Source organism: Pteropus medius, unplaced genomic scaffold, assembly GCF_902729225.1.
Source record: "Pteropus medius unplaced genomic scaffold, Ma_sr-lr_union100, whole genome shotgun sequence".
NCBI classification, from domain to species: domain Eukaryota; kingdom Metazoa; phylum Chordata; class Mammalia; order Chiroptera; family Pteropodidae; genus Pteropus; species Pteropus medius.
Genome location: NW_024355205.1, coordinates 16,248,487 through 16,270,755, shown reverse-complemented (window position 1 = coordinate 16,270,755; position 22,269 = coordinate 16,248,487). Strand labels below are relative to the sequence as shown.

At 40.4% G+C, this 22,269-nt stretch overlaps 1 protein-coding gene and 1 pseudogene across 2 annotated transcripts in view; both read left to right on the top strand.

The window, feature by feature from the left end:
* Positions 1 to 22,269, top strand: part of KCNAB1 (potassium voltage-gated channel subfamily A regulatory beta subunit 1) — a 292,035-nt gene that overhangs the window by 164,643 nt on the left and 105,123 nt on the right. The gene's annotated exons all lie outside the window — the stretch shown is intronic.
* LOC120599061 (uncharacterized) lies at positions 11,950 to 12,068 on the top strand (annotated as a pseudogene).

Below are 22,269 nucleotides of genomic sequence, written 5' to 3'. Positions count from 1 at the left end.
TTGTCAATGTCAATGTCAAACCAGACCCCATTTACTCATCAGACACAGAGCATTGGTTAAAGTCACTTCACCTCTGTGAGGACATCTATCAGCTCCTTTAGCAAACTGAGCCATAACCACGACCCTTATACCAATGAACACTGGCCACCGCCATTCTTAGAGCAAATCGAGAGATATCAAAGGAAAGATGAATCTATGAGAATTAGAGTCAGGGCTATAAGGCCCAGTTTCTCTTCCATTCTTTGCTGACTTTGGAGGATCTGAACTTAATTATTATTATTATTTTTTTAAAGAGATCTAGCATGCTGCTTTATAATCTTCATGAAACTACAAATTTTTCTTCCTAAAATTGAAAAGATCTATGTGCTCTAAGAGGTTGGCTTGGGCAGGGAAAATGTGGTCAAGGTTCTGGGTGCAGAAAAGATTGGTGCAGGGCTGAGTTTCCAGGCATCTGAAGCTGGGTGGAGCTGGGTGGTGGTAAAGCAGCCAGAGGCAGGAAAAGCCAAGAAATGAATCTAGAGATTGTCTGAGGCCACGCCAGGGGAGCCGGACGTGGTGATCAAGTCCCAGGGAGTGAACACAGAGCTGGAAGGAGAGACAAGCCTAAAGATCAGAGCCAAATAGACTGGGGATGGAATGGGTTCCAAGAGCGAGGGGGGAGTGACACGGAGGTTCAGGATGGCTCCATGTTCTCGGCTGAAAATGTAGACGCCTGCCTTTTAATACAATATACGGAGTTTTTACATTGTTTACTATTTTAAAACATTTTTTATGGCTGCATATATTCTATCATATTCCTGCAGTTTAAAATTCTTAACTATTTCTCTATTGTTAGATTGCAGTGATTTTTAGGATTCTCATTTTCGTACTTTTAAAAATTAATTAATTTATTTATTTTTATTATGGTGACATTGGTTAATGAAATCTAGTATGTTTCAGGAGTACAATTCAACAGTAAGGTGTGTGTGTATATATATATATATATATATATATATATATATATATATACACACACATATATAGAATTGTGTTCACTGCACATAGTTAGATTTCTTTCTGTCACCACATATTTAACCCCAACTACCTCCCCCATCCCCTCCTACCCTACATTTAAAAGTTAAAAAGGAAAATTACGAGACAGATATGAATTCACCAATTTAGGAAGAAAAATACAGATGTTCACTAATAACAATGCAAATTCATTTCAGAAGTAAGAGAAATCTGGAAGCCATTAGGGTGAATCAGTGTTTTAGACACCAAACAATTCTGAACTCTGAAAAAAGCAGTAAATGAATAGGCAAAACCTTGGAGATGTGTGCCAGATATGGACCTTTTTTTCTTTTTTAAAAAATACAAACCATTATAGAAGAAAAAAGTTAAGAGATTTTCCTTAGTGAAGAATAATTAAAATCAGAACTAAATTAGATGATAATAATGAATATTTGTCTCAGATCTGTTACTGTATTTTTTAAAAACTTGCTCTAAATTCAGGTTCCAATCGTTAATTTTAAAATCATAGAGTGCTATGTATGCTGAGTTTCACTTTTGTAGAAAAGGCATAAATGACTTATGGTCAAAGTGTTGCTCTCTGTGGTCTGTGCCTGGGAAAAGTCTAGTCATTTCAGTCATGAAACCCATGGAAGGCATCATCATTACCTGGTAACCAACCGCTAATCAAAATACAGGTATGTTAACCAGTGCTACAACCCTGCAGGCCTGCAGAAAGCATGGGAAGCAGGACCTTATATCTGGATTTAATCCTATCTAAAAAAAATTGCTTCTGAAACAAAATTTGAGTGAGATCTTTATCAGGAACCGGAAATGGAACTGGATTCAGAGTTCCAGGAATATTGGAAGGATATGAAAGCTCAGTGCTGGAACTTTGAGAACGTTTCACAGGGCAAGGGGCTCTGTGGTCGGGGCGGAGGGCAGAACAGCCAGGACATCCTGCTTCTTCCAGTCTGGCTTCAACATCCTAATAATATTTCAGCACCATGTGTCCTAACACTTTGCAACCCTGAGATGATTCTCTTCAGTCTGCCCTCTCGGGCAATTCTGACATGGGCCTCAACCAAGAAAGGGTCCTGGTAGAGCCAGAGTGAGTTACATAATGCACATCTGAGCAAGTGGCCATGGAAAAACATATGCCCATTTACATTCTTCCCAGTAGAACCCCCAGAGCATGCCTGTATATCTCACATCCTGTGGGCAGCTCCACTCCCAGCTCTCCTCATCTCCAGCACCTGCTCGCCAGCTGGCTGCAAACCCCTTGACAAGCCCACAAGAGTCAGGGACTTAGTATTCCAGCTGTTTGCACACCAGCTCTGGCTTTGACAAGTCTATCCTTTAACATCAGGGGATTTTAATGATTAAAGAATCTCAGCTGTTCTTAGAAGGTGAGAGAGACTCGGGCTAGTCTGAAGGGGATGTTCCCTGCCCTCGCCCCCCAAATGTTTCACTGATGCCTGCAGTTCCACAACTACATGTCTAGTCATTCAAATCTGAAGGTACGTGGTCAGAAACCACAGTGAATAACGGGGATCCGGTTGTGCTATAACCCTCTCGTGTCAAGCTAGGACTTTGTAAATTCTCCCTGTGCCCTCCTCACTTGGCCCAGAAAGTTCCGCTGTTCTCTCCTGTGCCTGGACACAAGCAAATGCAGTCAGCTGGGCCATCTATAGCTACAGAGAAAAGGGACAGTCCAACCCTATTTTGGCTTTCCTCTCTGTGGACCTTCCTGAAGCTTCTCACCTTGCCATGACCTTGGCTCCTTCTGCTTCTTTGGCCCATCATCCTACCCTCACCCAGCAAGGAGTCCATTAGAGGAACAGGCAGGTCTGAATCTCTCAGCTGCTCCTGACCTTCTGGCCCCTGCCACCACTGTATTCTTATGACCACATGTCACCCTCTCCAGATCCTGTGTATAGAAAAACATGTATTTATCTCAGTGGTTCTCACAGTGTGGTCTTGGGCCTGTAGCATTCGTACCTTCTGGGAATTTCTGAGAAAAACAAATTCTCAGACCCCACCACAGACCTACTAAATCGGAAATACTGGGGTTGGGGCCTGACAGTCTATGTTTAGCAAGCCTACCAGGTGATTTTGATACATGCCAAAGTTTGATAATTTGCATTTCTAAGTTTCCCGGGTCATGCTGATCCAAGGGCCACACATGGAGAACCAGTTTATAAACTTGGGGAAATTATTATTCTCTATCAGAGTTTGGCAAACTATAGCCCACTGTCTGTATGGTAAATAAAATTTTATTGGAACATAGCCACACCCATTGATGTACATATTGTTTATGGTTGCTTTTGTGCTATAAGAGCAGAGTTGAATATTGTGACAGAGACTGTATGGCCTTCAACGCCGCCTAAAATATTTACAGGAAAAGGTTGCCAACCCCTGATCTACACAGACAAATCTTCTTTGGGAATAACTATGAAGCTCCTTGCCAAATGGAATGTAAACGAAGACAATAACACAATGCGGAATGGGCACTTGCTTATTTTTTCTGCCTAGAAATGAAAGGACGTTCTCCAAACCCAAGAAAGCAGGGCTAGTTGAGATCAGAGGTTTCTGGTAGAAGCTGTTGCTGGCAATGTGCCCCAGACCACTGTAGGATGGAGGTCTAGACCAGTGGCAGAATTTGCAGGTGCACAGGAATAGAAGGGCAGGAATGCTGGGCTGTCAGCTGTGTATAGAAGAAGCACATTTTAGCAGTCTAAGCATTTCTTGACTTTTAGAAAAACTACAGATTTTTAAAGGCAGCATGCTCGTGATTCTTCCAGATTAACATGTCTATAAAATGAAAGCTTCTACATCGAAGGCCTATTTGATTATCTTAGACTCTTTTTTAAAAAAGGGTATTTGAACTTTTTCCCTTAGCAGCTAATAAACTCCATTTTTCTTTGTTGGCTCTCTCTACAGTATTGAAAATGCTTTCTCCACACTCCCCAGTTGCAAGTATTTACAAAACAGGAGCAATCTGTAAATGTCTAAAGCTGGAGAATGTCATCAGGGCAGACTTCCAATTTAGATGTTGGTTCAGTCTGATACTCATGGCAGCAAAGGTGAGATGATCCTCTGGCTTGAAAAAAAAAAGAATATTTTCACCTTTATCTTAAGAAATACAAAAAATTAGATAGCCATTCTGAAGCAGCAATTTCTGAAGGTCAGGAAAACAATATGGCAGGATGGCAAGAAATAGCTGCTACAATTCAGCTAGAATTTGAATACCCAGATTGAAATCTCACTTCTGTAGTTTTCTACTGCTGTGGCCTTGGGCTGTTGACTTTACCTTCACCTCTCTGAACATGTTTCCTCTCAAGTATGAAATAAGGATAATCATATCTAGATCAAAGATTAACCTAAACTTGATATGATAAGTTCCTAACATGGTACAGGGATATTCAATCGTCATTCGCTCCCCTGTCCTGGTGGCAGGATTTTTCCTTTTATACTTTATAATTTCTTTGTTTTGTAATTTCTGAAAATTCAGCAGAACTGAGAAAAGAGAAGCTTTGAGGGGAACAAATTATGCTGCTTTAAGAGAACTAACAGAACTTCCGTAATTTGAGGAAAGTGCTTCATTTACTCACCTCTCCTGAGTAACTGCCTTTGAAATTGCTTAGTCCTAGGTTAACAGCTCTACAAGCTGCTGGAGGAGAATTCCCAGCCAAAGGACAAGGATTCTAGGCACATCCTAACACCTGTGGGGTCGGGGAGGGGCAGGGGTGGACTCTAATGGAATGGAGTTCTAGACCTGCCTCGGACATTGGCAGACCAAGTCATTTTTTCTCCAGAGCTGTCTGAGAGTCAAGTAGCCCTAATGGCAGTTTTTTTCCCCTAAAAGGCATGTGACTTAGATGGCGGAAGGAGCAGTGGAGAGTCATGGCACACGGAAAAAGAGAAAGAGCTCCACAAAAATGATAATTAACTAATATCTCAACCTTTGTAGTTGGCAGATGCCCCATAACTTATGGATCATGAAAAGGAAAATACTGTGATCTCCAGAAATAAAGCAACCTTGTCAATAGGTGTTTTTTTTTTTTTTTTTTATTAAAGGCCGTGCCCACTACTCTCATAAGGAAGACATTAATTCGTTTAGAGGAAAGGACTGAAGGGTTCTTGCTATTCAACATGAATGCTCATTCAGGTCACTGCTCATATTCACCTCCTCAGAGAGGACGTCCCAGCCACCAGTCTAAAGTGACCTCTCACTCCTGCCACTCTCCTACGCCTAGCCGCTTCACTGTACTGTTATTTGAAATGATGTGGTCTATTTATCTGATTACTTGTTTATTGTCTGTCTCTCTAACCGGAATGACAAAGGTTTTGCCTTACTTATTGCTGTATTTTCAGGGCTTAGAGCAGGCACTCAGCACACAAGTATTTAATGAAGGAATTAATTCTCCCCTAAAACAATTTTAAAAAAATGCTAGTTTGTATTTGTGTCCCATTGTAAAAGGGAGGTTTCAAGCCAAACTGACTCCATACTTTTTTGCTTTAGAAAGTCTCTCTTCTATTTCTGGGCTACAGGTTATCATTCATTTGCTCATGTCTAATCCTTATACATTTATTTCTAGGTTTACTGTATGGGTTCAGTCAATACAATATTGAGTATTATCACAATAATGGGCAGCTTTTTCTTATTCCCAGTCTCAAAGGGAAAGCTTTCGACGTTTCACCAATAAATATGATATTTGCTGTAGGATTTTTGAGGTGCCCTTTATCGGATAAGAGAAGTTCAGTTTTATTCCTAGTTTGCTATGTTTTTGTTTCATTATGTATAGATGATCATATAAACAATGTTGCCGTACTCATTGGAATGATCATAGGATTCTCTTCTTGTATTATCAAATGTTAAACCATCCTTAACTCCTGATATGAATTCAACGGGATCATGATATATGGGTTCTTTACATATTTTTCTGGGCTTAATTGCTAATATTTTCCTTAGGATCTTAACATCTATGTTCGAAAATGAGATTGGCCAGTAATTTTCCTTTTTCACAATGTCCTTGTCCAGTGTTGACATCAAGGTCATGTTGTCCTCACAAGGAGGAATGTTCTTTTTCTATTCTCTAGAATGATGGGTGGGTATTATTTCTCCCTGCAATATTGGATAGAATACACCAATAAAGCCATCCAGGCTTGGAGTTTTCCCATGCTTCTCAGGTGTTAGGAAAGCAACTGATCATATAGATCTGATTTCAGGGGTTGAGAGGATTTAAAGCCAGGCCGCAGTTTCTCCATGAACCAATCTACTTCTGATTCACACTTGCTTCTGGGGTTTAGTTAGTCAGGATCCAAAACCAAATTTAGGGAGTTTACCAAGCCGCCTGTCATCATCCAGGCCTCATGTTTTGTCCCCCAGCCTGGGAAGAATGTCCAAAGTGATGTTCAGCCTGTCAGCCTTTCCTCTGATAATCAGCGGGAGCCCCGAGGAGCAGAGCAGCTGCCCAGTCCCAGCTACTGCTCTGGGTTTCCCGCTTCTCCCCACCTTGGTTCTGTGATCCTACACTGACCTCTTACCTTCTGATACCTTCAAACATATGTGCTTTCATTCTGTCCTGCTTTTTCGTTCTCTTCATGTTGGATCGCTTTTCTGAATTACATACTCCACTATGACCAGGCGGTAGTTTGATATTTTTCTTTCTCAAACAAAAAAGCAAACTAGAACCTGTACACTGAGGTGAAGTCTTTCAAAGTAGTTACTTGTGATGGGCCACATACTTATTCCAAATATGCTGCCTCTGCCAACAAACTCTTTGGGTCTCCTCATTAGCATCATCTTCGGGGCAAGTTGGTCAATATCTTATTCAAATCAATTCAAAAAGTATTCTTCAGTTCCTATTGGTACCAGATAACCTTCAAAGCAAGGAATACACTTCCCATTCTTGTGTGATACAGCAGAGGACACATATTCTCTTCTTAATAAATACTTATAAATTAAATAATAACAGACAATATGTGACAGAATATATGAGGTCTTATTTCTCTCTCCACTCCCTCATTCTAGGGAGAATCGAAGGGATGCTCGATAGAAAGTAGCTTGATCTGGTTAAGGAATATGTGAGTAATCTATTCATTTGCACAAATCGGAACCCATCTTAAATTGCCAAGCTGAAAATCATTACCACAGCAGTACCAGGAAGAAGGTGCTAAAGAGAAAAGGCTTTTTTCTTATCTTTAAGACCTTTTTGTCACCAGCTGAGAGTGGCACCATAGCTTAGGGAGAGAACACAAGCCCAGGAATTGGATGACTTGGGTTTGAGGCTGGACTCTGTCTCTCCATTTCTTCTCTGTGAAGTCAGTTAACCTCTGGAGTGTTGATTAGATAGACATCCATGAGACAAGAACAATACCTACCCCACCCCCATTAAATGAGAATTATGAATATAGTGGGTCCAAATGAGACAGTGCTGTACAAATGCACAGTTGCTGTTTTACAGAGGCAAGATTTGGCTTATGCCGGGTGAGAAAAACCTGGAAATAAACACTCCATTTTTATTAGCCTCGCCATCTCTCCTGGAATCTTCTAGAGTGGAGCTCAACTGTAGTGAGGGAATTGGAATCAGACAAATGCTGATTCTGCCATGTTCTAAAAATGAGCCTACAGGAGTGGAGTCTATTTTCAAAGGTAGGGACCAGAAGTGGCGGGGGAAGTTAGACTAATTTGCTTCGGAAGTGTTCTGGCCCTCGGGGAAATCACACAATGTTGATTCTGGGCGGAGGGGAGGTGAAGAGAAGCTTCTTCCTCAGCTGACTTGTACAAAGGAGGAAGCTGCCTCCACAACCGTTTGTCAACTTCTTACCTTCACTGAACACAGTGAAGACAAGCCCTGTGAGGCTAGAAAGGAAAAAAAAAAAAAGAAGAAGAATGTTTGAGGCCAAATCACAAAGAGGAATTTGACACATATTCTTAACCTGTTCAGCCTCTGTGTCACCCTAAGCACAGTGCCCCAACCAGTCTCTACACTAATTCTTGTAACTACCAATTAATTTCCAGTTTTGCATATTTTTGATTACCAGCTTTATTCTGTTCTCTTCAAGTTCCGGAAAGAACGCAGTAGGAGTTCCTGCTCCAGCATTCAATGAAACTTGGAAATGGCCCAGGATATAAATGAACTTAATAATTATATGTCAATCATCTAGTGTTATTGAAAGCTGCTCACTGCAAATATCGAAATATTCTTAAATAACCAAAGACAGCAATCTGTGAGCTGTTTTACATGCAAGCTCTTGTTAGTATTCTGCCATTCTAGTTCATATAACATTCAAATATAAAGTAGAACTTTCCTAAATTAGTCTTCTTAAGCTTCTTTGTTCAAAATGTTGAAGTAATGAATTTGCACTCTTTAACCCTAAGAGCGTTATGCTTGTTCTTTCCAGATACAAATGCTCGCCATGGTTCAATTTTCATTTATCAAGACAAATGCCTTGTTTTTCTCTTTGTGTGCTTAATCAATAAGTTTTTGGCCACATTATAACTTGCAGACTCAAAGCCAGACTCAAAATCGCAGCTGGTGTTGCGATTTTTATCGTTTTCTCTTTCTCCTATGAAAAGAATAGATTCTGAATTTAAGGTAAACATTCCCAAAGCAGAATATATCATTTTAGGAAGTTCTCTCTTTCCATATTTTAAATATGTACGAATATTACCAATGGTGCATAGATGTCTACAAGAGTGGTCAGCTAGGGACAGACTTGTGACTGTGAAGGGACTGATGCCTTGAGTATTCAGGAAAAAAAGCCCCCTTCCTTCCTACGTTATACCTTATTACCATATGTGGAAAACACGCACTCTGTCCTGCCCAAGTATGGTGATTTTCCTGAACTAAATTATTATCATTTCAAAGGTTAGGGACAATGTGCGCATGATGAGCAATCAGAAGGTTAAACAATATCGTGAACCCAGAAGGTTTTGGCGAAACCATCTGGCTATGTAAACCTCGTTTTAGGTGATTTTGAAGAGCTGTCCCCTTTGAACAAAGCTTGTTTTGTTTTGTTTTGTTTTGTTTTTTTCTCTAAAAAGAGATTTAGTTATTCTAACATACTTATTGGCCCCAAATAATTTTTCATGGATAGCTAGCACTAATCTAGCTCTTTGCAGGCAGGTAGAACTAACTCAGATTGACTTATTTTGACATGTAGACTATGCAAATTCTAAAAAGAAGTTAGAAACTTTCTTTTGCTTAATTTTGTATAAAATCCCACAAATCTATAAAATTAAAATTCAAAATATAAATATTGAACAGGGCAACTACTTTCATTCTCCTTAAAATGCATCTTTTCTACCAGAGCAAAGCAAACATTCCTTACCAAGATTTGCTTATATGTGTTCTTACTTAGCACAGAGCTCAGTCACAACACATCATAATCAATCATCCAGATACAATATTCGATATCTCCACTTATTCTTCTCAGCCACCTTGATTCCAAGACCTCCCATCAATTACAGAACCAAATGAACATTGTAGAGGGGTCTAAAGCTTTCTGGCAAATACACAATTTAATAAAACATATAATTTCTACTGCCCCAAGTTTTCTGGGTAAGCGTTGTCTTCCTGAGTATATATTTGCCAGCAATTTTCATTTTCCAACATTTTCAATGACAAATAATTATTCTAAAAGTGGGAGCAGACAGCAGATATGTAGTCATTCAGGAAGTTTATACAAGCAGCATTGGAGCTGGGAAGCCTGAGGTCCATGGGGATTCTATTTTAGTGGCTCTGGCATTCACATTACCAGTTACTTCAATTCAGATTCCTTTCATCTTAATTAGGACAGGAGACGTAATGACACAATCAAACACATATGGTAGAATAATAAAACATTTGGGATGACTGCTGGCTGCTGATCTGGTGGTATTTACTAGAGTATATTGATTTGTACATGTAAAAATATTGAGCTGAGGAGTAGGAATCGCCACTGTGCTTGAGGCTACCAGGGTAGTCAGAAGCTAGGTGTCCCTTAACAAAGCATTTGAAAATTGTGTAGCATGACAGAGTTGAGCAGATTTAGCTGGGATTCTCACTTTGACACTTCTAGCTAAGAGATCTTGCATCAGTCATTGAAACGCTCTGTGACTTAGTGTTCTCTGAAAAATGGGAGAGATACCGACTCTCAGTTGTTATTTATAAGAAGTAAATGAAATAATATATGCAAAGAGCTGGATGCAAGTTCTCAGTAAAGATAACTAGGGGTACCTGGGTACCTCCGGGGCATATTTAAAATTCTTTGCAAACTTCTGAACTGTTGATACATTTAGTTTGTACTAACTTGAAGAAAAATCTTGAAAACAGCTTCCATGGGAAGCCGAGCTGCCTTCGTGAAGAAATGAAATTATCAATATTTTTCATTCCTTTCTTCTGCTTTATAACTACGTTCCCTGCCTCTTAGGGAACTGTAATGGCTTGGTTACTGAGAGCCTGTATGAAGATGTCTGTGTCTCCTTCCCATTTCCTTTCACATAGACATTAAAACTCCTTTCCTCTGGTTTATTAAGAATCCCATCCACACAAGAATAACCTCCACACCCCCCAGAGAGTCATCCTGTTACGAGGGAAGAGGAATGCTGTTTTTTCTTCTCCTCCATTCTACTCACTCTTTTTCCTACATCTGTCCTGATCTTTGAGAACCATTACCATGCTCCTTGTGCGTGTGTGTGTGTGTGTGTGTGTGTGTGTACCTGGGGAACAACAACCACAGAGTGTATGTTTATGTATATACATATTTTCAGCTCCCTACCTAGAATGTAAGCCTTTGAAAATAAGACCTTTAATGTACCACAGCAGACACCTCCAAAGCTTTTTCATTGAGTGCATGGGAAAACCAGGCACTTACAATAAACAAGTATTTCTTTCTTAAAGATGTGCATCTACTGCTAGGCTAATATTATAGTAAATATAAAGTATTAAAAAAGTAGACATTTTAAAAGACATTAAAAATGCAAATATGAGCACTTCTAATTTTATTTCCCATACCACAGTGGGTTGTCTTTTGGGGCACAAAAATCCATTTTCGAGACCGCTGCCCCATAGCACTGAGAAATGGCTGATTTGTTTTAAGACTGAGCAGTCACCCTAGCCACCCAGGACCTACCTAGGCGCATGTTCTGGGTTGCTTTTTATTTCCCACCAGTCTCCTGCCCACCATGCCTTCTCTCTTTAATGCCTTTCTCTTTCATACACGTTGACCCTGTGGGCATCTAAGGGACATTTGAGTGACGAATTTCTAAAACTTACACTCATGCTTTCCATGATTATTTTCTTGGATGTAAAAGGTGCACCAGCTGCCTGCATTTTCCCCTCTTGCTAATAAATACAAGAAACCCTGGAGGTTTCTGGTTTGCAAGGATTTCACAGTCTGCCCAGCGTTTCAGTCATGGTAGGTGTACCGTATGGAATGGCCACCCACGAACGCCTTGGGAAAAGTTCTTTGCAGAAAAAGCCAGGTTTTCATTTCAGGATGCAGATGGAGGTATGGTAAAGAGGTGGTGGAGAAAGCCCAGGGTCTGTGTGACAGCAGAACCTGGGCCATCATGTGGATTTTCAGGGAGCCCACGCAATAACTCTTACCAGGCATATGCTGAGGCCCCATTATAGGCAGAGAAATTTAAGATAGGGTTGTCCTCTGCGGGGAGTTTTCAGTATTCCTGTGAAGACAAACTATGGAGTGGAGAAACTAAATTATACAGCGAGCGGCTGGTAATGACAGGGTGTGGCAGAGTCATCTGGAGGGAGATCTGTGTATGCTCTCTCAGTCCTGCCGACACGGCCTATGAAACCGTGACCAGCCAGAAGAGATTCCCAATTTGACAGAGATGGACATGCATTCTGAAGAGGGCACTAAACATAACCCTTGCAGTGATGTCACAAGCCATTCTTACTGAATAGAAGTTGCCTTGAAAGGGCAGGCCACAAAGTAAAATTTAAGAGGTGAGTCTACGGCCATGCTACCCTGAACATGCCCCATCCTGTCTGATCTTGGAAGCTAAGCAGAGTCGGGCCTGGTTAGTACTTGGTTGGGAGACCACCTAGGAAGATCAAGTGCTGTAGGCGTAAAATCTAAAAAATAAATAAAAAATAAAATAAGGGATTGTAAGCTGACAAGGTCCTTTCAATCTGTGAGGTCAACCAAAGATTGCCTCACCTAAAAAAAAAAATTTTTGAGGTGAGTAGGTCTTACCACTGGAAGAATAGAATTCCCATCACTAAAGGAAGAAAAATGAAAATCATGCAATTGTAAAACGTTCTGCAATCACCCACTTCAGAAATCATATCATATTACTGCCCCACTTTCTCAACCGTAACTCTTCCTTCGGTTTTTTGGCCTCCATCATTGAGCTCAGTTACCAGCACTGTCTGTCATTCTCTATACCCCACAGAGATCATGCCATGTTCCTCATGCACCTACATGTAAGGGGAGCCCCTCCTTGAGGAGGTGGCCACAGTTCTAAGCATCTGAGAGTCAAGGCCAAAGCATAATCAATTCTTCACATGATTCTCAAATGTGAGCTTTTAATCTACTTTCAATGTTCCTAAGGAGGAAAATAAGTCATCTGTCAGAGACATAGAAAAGAGGAGAAAAGGTTACAAAAGTTTGACATTAATGCTGAAAAATGTTTATATTTACCGAGGATGTTTCTTAGGTTGGTCACCCTTCATTCATCAAGCACGCCAGCAATGTTTTTAGTCTATAAAACTCTGCAGTCTGCTGCAAAGATAACAGCTGTTGTACTTCAGGTCCCTTACAGACCTCTTGTCAATCAAAGGCAGCTGCTCTAATTTACACTGATACTTTCTTCTTTAGACTACTGAAATCATCTCCTGATTGATCTCCCTCCCTCCTCCAATCACTGCCTCCTCCAATCCACCCTCCACACTGCTGTCAGTATCTTTCTGAAATGCAAATTGGATGATATTTTATCTTTGCTTAAATACTCTGATAGCTCCACATCACCCACGGGTTACATTTTAAATTTATCAAACATGGCATTCAAGCCTTTCTCACTCTAGTCCAAGTTGACCTTTCTTGCCCTGTTTCAAGATCTCCAACTCTACTTGGACACGCTGTCCATCTGTTAACCACGCCATGTACCTCTTTGTTTAGATATGTCTCTCTACTCAATTTGGTTTCCCTGGAACACCTGCTCCCATTTCTTTACCTGGTGAACACCTCCTTTCTCCTTACATCTTAGCTTGGATCCTCCTTTCCTGAGAAGCTCCTTTCAGACACCAGCAAGCAGAGGTCCACGTCTCTGCTACCATCCCGCATCTCTCCCATCCCACATCTCTGCTCCCAACCCACCTCCTACATAGCTTTGTCGTGAGCTCACAACTGTCATAGACTGATTCTTGTCTACTTATTGTCCCTCTTGCCTCTATACCCCAGAACCTGACACAGGGATACCCAAGGGCTACTCAATTAATCCTCTGTGAATGACTGAACAGAAAGAACTTATGAATCTTTCAGGTTTCCTAATTAGGAAATCTCTCTGCGGGACTTATATAATTCTTATTTGTAGGTGGCCCAATTCCCAGATCTGAATGTGGAGGACCTCAGACTCAATCACTGCTTCTCTACAAATATCTTGAATCAAATTATAGGATATTCTGTAAATAAACAGAAAACCTCAAGCTGAAGTAGAATATAAAACAGAAACATTATTAAGAATGTGTCCTTCACTGCTAGCTCTTCTTCCCTACCACAGATATTGGCCATGTTTTAGATGTTAGTTCTGCTTTATGCACACACGTATGTGCAAACCAGATAGATCCTGGGCGAACCAGCTGCAAATTGGATTTCACCGGCAGCTCTGCATCTGATGTTCTATGATTGGACTAGTCCTTGATGTTGAAAATGTACTTAATGAGTCACTGAATTAGGTCTCGGTTGTCTCTTTTTTTTTTTTTTTTTTTCTATTTTTATAAGGAGGCAGAGGAATCCAAGTTAAGGGTGCTTTAGCTAATGGATACATCCTGGCATTGAAATGAGTCTGCTTTGACCCATCAGTGTCCAAGTTCATTCATTTAATCTGCCGGGAGGGTCTGAGTCCCGATTTCTGTTCTCTTTGTCTAACAATTAGACTCGCTTTCCCTTCAGGGAGCAATTCACCACACCAAGGCCCCAGGCACCCAATGGAATCCGCATTTTTTGCAAAACAGCAACAAAGGCGTATAGCCAGTTTTCAAAATACTTTCTTCAAAATGAGCCAAATTAAATGTAAAGCTCATTCCAAAACACGTTTTTCTCTACATTTGTAAAAGAATGACTGCTTGGCAAGGCATGATTAAGAGAAAAGGGCAGAATCTCCCCAAAGATTTTCAACTTTATTTTTTACACAAGTAAAAAAAGTGTTTGGAAAAGCAAATTGCAGTTTGACTGAAAAAAAGAAAAGAAAAAGTGTTGTGGGTGGTAACATGTTAAGAAATGCAATAATCATAGTGTTTCATAATCCCCATGAGACCAATATTAAGTAATACCATAATCTAATATCTCTAAATATAGAATAATATATTTATATTTTAATCTAAGAGATATATTTTTCTGTCCACCAAGAGAAAAGAAAAACAAACTTCACATGACAAGCTCTCTTCATAAACATATGCTTTCGACCTATCAGTATTTTCATTGAAAATATTTATTTTAGGGAAAGTTATGTAATTATCATTATATGGCACAGAGTTAAATAAATAGGGTTGCAATAACTGAATTCACATTCCTTCAACACCTGCTATTTTAATGATAAATCTAGAGTGTATTTCCCCTTACTGTGAAGACGGATGAGGCAATGATGCATAATTATTCAATATGGGGTTTTCTTAACAGAGTTAGATCAATAGAGACTATTATCTGTTAGCTTGCTTCTGGCAATAGCCTAAGTAAAGTGCCATAAAGGAAGGCTAACCCCCTGTAATATTAGACACCAGCTTGTAATACGATACTATGGGGGGATAAAGCACTATCTAAAGCACAGTAGTTGACAAAGATGATTTTCTAAATTCTTTGGTTGATTTTGTTACCTCCCTGTTATGGTAATGATAGCTATGGATATTATTTCAGAGAGTGTTTTAATATTTCTGCAAAATTATACTAGTATAGTCCAGGGTTTTTTATATATTTTTTAATGATTTGAAGTTGGAATCTCCATTTAACAAACGATTGTTGAGGGTCTACTCTGCCCCTGGCCCTGTGCTGAGCTCTGAGGATGTAAGTGTAGGTGGAATGATATTTACCCGCCACCACTTACGTGCAGGAGAAGAAAAGACATTTCTTGGTTTCCTAAAACTGATCTTATTTTTCTCTAAAGTCTCTGTTATCGCTGATGGGAGGCGAGGGGGCACTTAAAACATCCCATTCAAAGCTAATACTGTCTCTTTTGATTTCAAGGGTCAAACTCTCCATCAGGACTCTCTCTCTCTCTCCTCCATTCCCCTTCCTTCTTCCCAAAATGGTATCAATGAGGGGGAGGAAGCTTAGGAAACTTCTAGGCCACCATGCTGTCCTGCTCTGCCAGCCACCTGAGGGTGAAGCTTCTCCTCAGGGCTTGCATTCTCCTGGGTACCTTGGGGCCTAAGGGGTGCGTATTCAGTCTGAGATTCACACAAACATCTGGTTATTTCTAATCGCTCCTCATCCTCTGGACAGTCTTGCCCGAGTGGGTGAGTAGCGGAAAGTGGGAAGGGGTGACCCTGGACACTCACTTCTGACTAATTTCTTTTCCTCTCTTCCTGTCTCCTGCAGAAGGGGGTTCTATTTTCCTTCCAGTCTGTGGCTAAAAGTCACATAGCTAGCAACTGGATTACATTAGGGTGACGACAAAATTTATCGCCCAAAGTAGGACACTTTTTAAAGTAGAAGGAGGAGTGGTCCCACAAATAACTGTGCACCAAACAACAGGTATAATCGGAGCCCAAACTGAAGATGTATGGTCTCTAGTTAAGAAGGACAAAATTTATGTATCTCCCTTCCAGATTTAGGGTTCTTTCTTTGCTCTCTGTTACGATGGTTCTTTCTAAATAACTATGCACAGTGAAATAGAAAGAGATTTCTCAGGAAAATCTTTGCATATACTGGAGTTCTTAAAGAAAGAACAACCTGCGTGTACGTAGATCTCAGGGTTTGGTCGCATCAGCAGCCACTGGCGGAATCCAATAACACAACCACCTTGGCATCTTCTTTTATGTTATATCCACAGAAAGCAAGACACACAAAAGAGGACAGGACGCAAGTGGGTTTTGGCCTGTGACACATTTTCTAAACCTACCTGGTGTGTTGGTTACTTAGTTTTGATTCTTGTTGGAGTGGTTGTTTTTCTGTTTGTTTGGTTTTTTATAGCATTTAGATCCATTCAGTGTTAACTCTGAAAATCAATATATCTACTTATGTCTGAAAATATATAAATGTCAAGGAAATGAGTTAGCCTTATTTAGAATTCTCTTTGTTCTATGAAATTGTGGTGAGATTGTCCAACTCCTGAGCATTATTTGTTTAGCTGAAAGAATTATTTCTTGACTTAGTTTGAGAAATTTCATTCATTTGTCCCTCATTCACTCATTCATCCATACCACGCATTATTTCAGTCAAGAAAATCAAGAGTGGTAACCAAAAATGGAGCCAGGAATGGGATTAAACATGGACCCTATAATAATGTACAAACTGATGTCCCGTGGGCCACAGGTTTGACTCTAAATTTCTAGGAACTAATCCGAAAACTTCTTGCAAAATACACAAGTTAATGTGCATTAGATAATAACTAATAAGACAATAATTACAATAGTTAATTTATTAAGTACTGTTGGTCACTGAGCTAAGCTTTCTTCATGAATAGTTTTTTAAGTTCTCCTAGTAACCCTAAGAGGTAAAATAGCCATAATCAGGTGGCCAGAGGACTGCCTTGAAAGCCCTTGGTCTCTGCTCAGGATAAATTCACTCCTTTATGGTTCTAAGATCTCACAGTAACTTTTTGAGGAGTTTTATAATAAGGATACTTTGGTCTGTGATACTCTAGGCCCTGACAATACAGCAAATGTGTTCATTGCTTCTCCTTTGTAGTGCTGAATGCAATGTAATAAAATAATTATTTGTGTAATGTTTAATCTCCCCAACTAGACTTTATGAAGACTGTAAGGCCAAGGCCCATGTCTGTCTTTTCTGCTGCTTTGTCAGCCCTTTGTACACCGTGGCTGTTTAACACATATTCGTTGCATAAATAAATATCATAAGAATATCAGAACTATTTAAAAAAATTTTGTAGTTGCACAAAAGAACTTCAGTTCAGTCAGAACACATTTTTTCTTTCTAATTTTTTTCCTCAATCCCACTTTTCCTGCCCCACAGCCCTCCCCCCACCCCCCGCCTCACACTCACATAGACATTATTTATTACTTCGATAAAAATCATTTCCTAATTTCTTTTCTTGGCCTTATTCAAGTGCAAGCCTCAATGAACAGAGTGAATAAGAACTTCCTTTTTAAAAAAAGTTTCTTTACTCCTGTTCAGAATATATCTTAATCCATTCATTTATTTGTTTGTTTGTTTGTTTGTTTAGCATCACTGGCAACAGAAAACATTTCAACAGTTCTTAACAGTGTGAGCGATTTGATTTTGCTAAAAAGTCTGTTTATCAGTCCATGGAGCCTGAAGCCACTGTCCCCCATGAGAGCACAGAAATGACGGACTGTGTTTTCCCCACTCATTTCGGCACATGCAGCAGCCCCTGAGATTGTTCATCCCGATATTTATTATCATGGCGATAACTAACATTTGTAAAGAACTCTAAAGCTCTGAACTCTCAGCCTTTTCACACACTTCATCTTATTTGACCCTCACAACTACCTGTAAGCAGGTTAAGGCAGGCACCGCATTTATGCGCATTCCACAGATGAAGACACTGAGGCTGAGAAGGTTCCATGACTAATCCTGATGCTAGTGAGCACTAGAGCCCAGCCCTGAAACCGAAGGTCCTTGCTGCTAATTCCAGCCTTTCAACACTATGCCTCCCTGTCTCCCCTTCACTTGAATTATTATTATTATTTTGGTGGTTGAGGGTGGATGGTTAGCGGTCAGAAATTATTTCATGCAAAACACTTTGATGGCTTTGCTGCTGAGTGTGTATGTTTGAAAGGGAGAAAAGAAGGTATCAGCCATAAAAGAGATGAACTTAAGATTCAGGAGCAAAGCTCAAGAGAGCTCACTGGGGACCCTGAGCTGTATGTGGGTGTTTTGTTCATAGTCAGAGTCAAAGCTGAGTATCTGCAACCCTCAGAGATCTGCTGTAAACTTCAGTCAGGCCTAGAAGGTTCAGCTTCTGGTAACGAATGGTTAGTTAACATTGCTACCTGGTGATAAACGACACAAACAACTGAGCCTTAAATTGCGAAAGGACGAAATATAAGTGAACCCTGCTGAGGTTAGAAGCTCACTATATCTATGGGGAAACATACTCAGGAAGGTGGTTCTCTCTCAGCTGTGCAGCCAGTCTGGGCCCAGAGCCTTTGTTCTGCTTGTTCCAATATGGAGAAGTCATTATTCTATCTTAGGCTTGGTCTAGGCAAAATGGAGCTGCCTATAACATGTCACCTATGCCCTCCCATCTGCAGGTGTTCACTCTTCCCCTTCCCACCTGCAGAGGCCAGTACCCCAGACTGCTAGCCTGGCCCCCTGAGCCTGTCTTCACACAGGCTTTAACCTCACCTTCTGCCCATAAAGTTGTCTCCATCCCCTCTCATCCTATTCTCTTCTGTGCTGGCTCTCAGCAACTAGCGGGAAGTGGTTCTAGTTTTTCAGTACGGTAAATTTCTTTTTCCCAGCATAAAAGTAATACATGCTTAGTACAAAACGTTTAGAAAATACAAATATACAGAAACTAAAATCAACCAATATCTTACCACCTAGAAGGACTACCACTATTTTCATTTTTAGCGAATATCCTTCTAGGCTTTCTTCTATGCATTTTTAAAATATCATACTGCAACAAATTTTATATTCTGCTTCTTTTCATTTAACATGGTAATGCTAGCATCTTCTTGTATTAATACTCTTTTTAATGTAATGTTAAGTAGTCACATAATACTCCATTATACTGATAAAACAATTTGATTCTCCCCTTATAATTAGTTTTCTTTCTTTGCCTGTTATAAATAATAATTACAATGCATATTTTTGTGTACACACCTAATTGCAGATATCTGAATTTTTCTTTTAGGTAAATTATTAAAAGTACAATTATCAGGTATTGACTTGGGATTCTTGATTCATTATATGAAAGAGAAGAGCAGTTTTTTGTAAGAATAGTATTTTGGTGTGGATGATGGGACAGAGTGTATGGCACAGAGCAGATACACAAAAATGTTTATGAATGGACTTAATCCTATTAGGAGTATTTGCATTTTAAAAGAGGAAATTTGCCAACAAATGCATGTTAAATTGGTAGTCAACAATATTTACAATATTGAAGAAATCGAAATTATAGTGAATGCAAGACTGTTAAGGAAGGAAGGTTTTCTAAAAAGTATTAATTCAATTTAGCACCGTGAAGACCATAGTCTACCATGGTCAAAGTCAACACAGCTCTTATGACTGCCCCCCAGCTCCTTGGTCAGACGAGCAGCGTGAGCCTGGCAATGTGCCAGGATCTGGGAAGCAGACGAAACAGACCTGGAGGCTGTCCTCAAGAAGTCTACAAGCTTGTGGGGGGACAGATAAACCAGATGATGCACGAAGTAATCAGGAAGTGCAGAGCTGAGATGTAAGCTCAGTGGAAGAAACAACTAGCTCTTCCTTGGGGAGCTTCCTTAGGAAAGGGACTTCGGAACTGGGTCTTGAGTGAGAATATGTAAGAAAAGGATTCCACACATATGCACATGCAAAAAGCCATTCTTCCTGATTCCCAGGAATTGTAGGTAGCTAATCTCTCCTTCACCATTCCAGGCAGCACTTTGTCACATTAGTCACTTACACCTTAGCGAGAATGAACTGTTCTGACTTTCCTGAGAGCAGAATTTGATAAAGGGAAAAGAGACAGAGCGTGAGAACTGGAGATATCTGACACCAGAAGGAGTAAGAGAGAATATCATTAAAAGGCAAAGGGGGATAGAAAGGAAAAGCAGGGAGCCTGAAACACGACCACTGAACTGTACAGTTGAGAAAGAGAGGTTATGCACATCAAATGCTATGTGCCCCCAGAGTGTGCAACAAGGCAACCCTAGGTCTCAAACAACAAAAACCTGTAGGGGGATAAGGCCTGGCCCCAAATAAAGCCCCACCTACCTTGAGCCTCAGAGTCTCAGCCCTCTTCCAAAACTTTTTCAGTGAAGATTAATACCTTCTTTATTTTGAAGCTCTATTTAAATAAAACAGCTCTTAGTATACAGTCCATAGAAATTTTTGGATGATTTCTATCTACTCTGCCCAGGAAGAGAGCAGTTCAGCTGGTAGCCAGCAGTCTTGTGAGTCCCGGCTCTCCTCCCTCTGTCTATCCTCACCCTGGACTCTCCCCTTCACACTGACCTCGCCACACTCACTTCCTTTCTGCCTCTCGAGCTTATCTCACCTCAAGGCCTTGCTTATTTCTCCACCTAGAATTTTCTTCCCCAAGATCTGTTTGAGGCTGTTCCTGCCTATCCTTCAGCTCCCTGCTCAGAAGTCACCTCCTCAGAGGGGCTGTGCCTGACCATCTCTGGTTTGCCATTATCCAGCTTCATGTTTTCAGAGCACCTCTCATTTGTTGAAGCTATTTCTGTGCGTACTTGTTTTCTACGAGTCACCCCACTAGAATGCAAGCCTCATGAGGTCAGGAACTTGTTCCGCTTTGCTCTCTGCCACAGCCCTTGAACCTGGAACAGTGTCCATCTCAACAGTCGGTGCTCCATAAACGCGTACTAGGTGAATTAATAATTTGCTTTGGAGATAACGGTTTTTTCCAGTTTGTGTCCTAAGTTTCTTGCTCACCTAGTTCCAAAGTGTTCGTTAGATCTAATTGTACCAAAAAACACTCTTGATCCAACCTTCTTTTTCAGGCAAGTCTCCCTCAGCCCTTCCAAACTTTTCTCTCCGTTTTCCTTTCCACGTCCTTAACTCCACACCCCATGACCGTGTTGTGAACATGGTTTGTCCCGGCCCCATCGGTCATTCTGTCTCCAATCAGCAGAGTACACAAATGACTTCGCTTTCATTCTTTTTTTTTTCTTTTCAAACGAGCCAAAAAAAAAAAAAAGGAATGAAATCTATTCTATGCAGTTTGAACAATGTGAGCTGTACATTTTCTTCTGCCTACTTTCTTCCCCTATTGTTTCTGTCTGAAGGCTGATCGGGAGAGGAATGAGATGAGTGACAGTTCACCACTTCCCACCACTGCCATCCCATCAGTCACAAAGAAACTGTGGAAAGCTACAGTCAGGGGTGGGGGTGGAAGGTGGGGGTCTGGAACAGACGTCAGGAGTGGGCTTGGATGCCTAGTGAGAACTGCAAAATGTCATTTAAAATGTACCCAAACTATGCACAGCCCTTCCCCCTGCCTGTCCCTCTAAAAAAATAGCTAACTTGGGTCATTACAGATGGGCAAGCCATGCAAAGTCAGAGTAGAACAGTGGAAGAAGCACACACTTCCAAAGCAGACAAAATTCCACTCCTGAGCTGTCGCATGTTAGGGAGGAGGGCCCAGCCTGTTACTGAATCTCTCTCAGCCTCCACTTCCTCATGGATAAAATGGGCACAAGAGTGTCTACTTGGAAAGACTACGTGCCTTTATAGGTGTGAATTATACATATGAAAGCACCTAGAACAATGCTGGTATCTAGGTGGTTTCCAGTTTTTGGTGATTATGAATAAAACTACTATATATATTTGCCTACAGTTGTTTGTGTGAACATAACTTTCAATTCACTTGGATAAATATCTAGGGATGGAACTGCTGAGTCATATGGTATAGGTATGTGTAACTTTATAAGAAACTATCAAAATATTTTCTTAAGTGGGCTGTACCATTTTGCATTTTCACCAGCAATGTATAAGATCTCATTTGCTTTTCATCTTTGCCAGTACTTGGCATTATGATAATTTTAGGGTTTGTTTTTATCTTATCCATTCTAATACATGTGTAGTGTTATCTCATTATGGTTTTAATTTGTATTTCCCTAATGCCTAATAATGTTGCGCATTTTTTCATATGGCTCATTTGCCATCCGACTATCTTCTTTGATGAAGTCTCTGCTTAGTACTTTGGCATCTTTGACTGGGGTTTTGCAGGTATTTTCTTCC